Below are 3,707 nucleotides of genomic sequence, written 5' to 3' on the forward strand. Positions count from 1 at the left end.
AGTCTTGGCTCATCTCTCATTTCTGCTTTGTTTCTAAGCTTGAGGTGCCTTTCATCCAGATCCCTCAGGAGTCTAAACTTTCAACATAAGAATTTGAGGTCTTCCTCTCCCTAGGATCTGTGGATGGTTGGCCCTGCGTGGGGAGTAGGAGGAATAGCTAGCGGGTGTGCAAGAAGCAGGGATCTTCATGGCATTGTTGCTGGAGAAGATTGTATACATGTGTGCTCTTGTATGTGTGCGTGTGTGCGAGTATGTGTGGGGGGGAGTGTGCACACGTATGCATGTGCACATGTGTTCTTGAATGTGTATATGTATGTGTGCTTGCATGTGTGTTCTTGTATGTGTGTGCATGTGTACGTGTGGGTAAGTGTGTGCATGTATGCACATGAGTGCATGTGCATGTGTGTGTCCTTCCATGTGTGTTCTTGTATGTGTGCACGCATATGTGTGCATGAGCACACGTGTGTGTGCACTTGTGCACATGCATGCTTGTGTATGTGTATGCATGTGTGTTCTTGCATGCATGTGCACACGAGCTCACATGTGGGTGAGTGTGTCCATGTGCGTGCACATGTGTGCATGTGCATGCGTGTGATAGCTTCCAGGATAGCAGGGGCAGAAGAGAAGGCTCAGAGTTCAGTCTGTTCCCATCACCTCCATTAGCTGCAGGTGGCAGTGATGGATCTAAGCATCAGATTTTCTGAGTGGATGTTGTTCTTCCAAGGGACCCCTCTACAGACTCCAGATATAGCTCTCCTCCTGCTTTGCAAAGCCATGAGGTGAGATGGGTAAGGTGTGAAACAGACCATGGGGGATGTTCTTTCAATCTGGCCTTTTTGGTGCTGTCCCAGCAGTGAGAAGTGTTTAAAACCTGGGCTGGTAAGGGTTGAAGACTGATCCTCCTCTGGAGAGAACATTGTCCTCTCCTAAGCCATTAAAAAATACCATGCAGTCTGAGATTCTCCTTTGAGTATGCTGATGTGGGACCTGGGCATCGGGAGTCCAGTGTGTGGCCACATCTGGGAATGGCTGAGTTAAATGCTTTTCACGGAGCCTGAGTAATCTGACTTGGGGATGGTCATAGAGAATTCCAGTATGAGCCGAGCAGGCTCAGGGTCATCAAGGCTTCGAGGTCTCCAATGACCCAAAAGTGCAAAGTAAAGTGAGGCTCAGGAGGGAACTCCAGTTTGGGTCAAAAACATTTGGCATCAGAAAGACACAGCTTTTTCTGGTCCCTGGGTGGTGGGTAAGATGAACTTTGAAGGGGGAAGTAGACAGGTCTCTTGTCCTACTAGGTATATAGCAGGAAGATGAGACCATACCATTCCAAACAATGGAGACACAAAGGCCAGACCCAGAAGAATGAAGATCCAAGGTCTTGACTAGGTGTGTTCGGTGTCCTTGCCAGTAGTCGGGGGTCCTGAGAAACCAAGGATGGCCTGGATCTATAGGGGTGTATTGCAGAGCCACAGGGCAGAGGAACTGAAGAGGTAGAGCATTGAGTAAGGAGAGAGGCTCCTCTTTGGCAGTGGGCTCTATGGCCAGTGTGAGCCATCGACATAAACCCCCTTTCCTCAGTAGAGGTTACAGGATAAACCTTTAAAGGCAGACCATATGAATGCCTGCTGTTTCTCACCATTGCTGAGAACCGAACTGCACAAAAAAACTCCTCGTTTTTTTTTTATTACATATTTTCTTAATTTACATTTCAAATGATATCTCCTCTCCTGGTTACCCCTCTGAAAAAAATATCAAAAACAAAAACAAAAACAAAAAAACAAACCCTATTTCCTCCCCCCTCTCCCTGCTCACCAACCCACCCTCTTAAATAAAATCTCCTCTTGAGAATAGAAGCGCTGAAATATTCTGTGGGGGAAGGGCCATGCTTGCAGCTTCAGGACAAAGGTCAGCCCAAGTGTGCTGGGGAGGACCTGGATCTTCACTCTCGCTCCTTCCCCTGGTGACTTTACCAAGAGATATGTGCCCCAGAATGCCCTCCTATTAATAAGAGGCGATATTAGCCCTCAGACTATAGGATTCTTAAGCAAGTGTCCTGTACACTGAAGGGCCATCATACAATGGCTCCCCAGATGGCATCTTGTCTCTTTGTCTCCAGAGTCTTACCCTGTATGCTCAAGTTCCTGGCCTGATATGCCTCCAAACTTAGTTCTGATCACAGCTCCAAGGTCGCCATCTTTGTCTTGACTCCTGCTTTTCTGTGTCACACATACAGTCTAAGATGAGGTGGCCATAGCTGCTGCCATGTCATTCCAGACACATTGACTGGGTGGAACACAATCCTTCCACATCCCACCAGGGCTGAAGAGCTTGGTGTCTAGAAAGGAGTCTTTGATCAGGCATGGGGATGTAGCTCAGCTGGTAGAACGTGTGCTAGCATGCACAAAGCCCTGGGTTTGGTCCCTAGTATCATAAAAGCTGGGCGTGTGCCTGTAACCCCAGAATTCAGGAACTGGAGGAAGGATGTCTAAGGCCAGGCACAAAGTAAGTTCTAGGTTATACGAGACCTTAAACAAAGTCTTTGATCCGTTTTGCCTCTAAAAATTGAGTTTGTCTGATGGAAAGTCTAAAGCAAATGTCTATCGAGTAGAAGAGCTGGAGTGTATTCAAAGGTTAAAAAAAAGTTTCTGGTCACTGCCAAAGCTGTGATTGTGAATTCATGTGACAATTAAGGATTTAGCATAGAATCTGACATTAAAGAGAGTGACTTCGCGTCAAAGGGGCACCACTAATAAATATATTGGGAAAACAAGGACTTCTGGCCCAAAGGAAGTTATTATCATAGTTGGGGTACAGAGAATGGCAGGAGGTAGTGGGTAGGGAAAGAACAGGGAAAGAGTGTTCTGGTCAGGGAAAAACAAAATCCCATCCATAAGACAGAGCATGAGGAAGCTCCGTACTGCAGCTCGTCTCCATTCATTCCCCTTACATCATCCCAGTAAATCTGAGTGTGTAATCTGGGGACTGTGTGGCTCAGAGATTGCACGGTGCCCAGGTGGTGGGGGTGGAAGCTGCTCCTGTGAACCTAGAACTCTCCTCTCTTATGGGACTACATAAGAGCCAAGATTCCTGGACTCCCAAGACACGGGAGGAAAAATGTCAAAAAGATTTATGGTTAAAAGAGTTCTGACATGGGCTGGAAAGACGGCTCAGCAGTTAAAAGCACTGACTGCTCTTCCAGTGCTCTTCCTGAGTTCAATTCCCAGCAACCACATGGTGGCTCACAACCATCTGTAATAGGATCTGAATAGCAATACAGAAAATGGGGTTAAGGGCTAGATGGCAGCAGGTGCAGGTGGCAGCAGCATATATACCTTTGATTCCCAGCACTGGGGAGACAGAGCCAGGATGATCTCTATGACTTCCAGCCCAGCCTGGTCTACAGAGCAAGTTCCATGATAGCCAAGGCTACACAGAGAGACCCTGTCTCAAACAAACAAACAAACAAACAAGATATTTTGAAGATGGAGAGATGGCTCAGCCTTTAAGAGCACTAACTGCTCTTCCAGAGGTCCTGAGTTCAATTCCCATCAGCCACATGATGGCTCACAACCACCTACAGTGGCATCTGATGTCCTCTTCTGGCATAGAGGTGAATATGCAGATGGGACACTCATAAAAATATGTAAGTAACTTAATCTTTTTTGGAGAGGGGGGGAGAGAGAGAGAGAGAGAGAGAGAGAGAGAGA

The sequence above is a fragment of the Mastomys coucha genome, unplaced genomic scaffold (genome assembly GCF_008632895.1).
Source record: "Mastomys coucha isolate ucsf_1 unplaced genomic scaffold, UCSF_Mcou_1 pScaffold23, whole genome shotgun sequence".
NCBI lineage: Eukaryota > Metazoa > Chordata > Mammalia > Rodentia > Muridae > Mastomys > Mastomys coucha.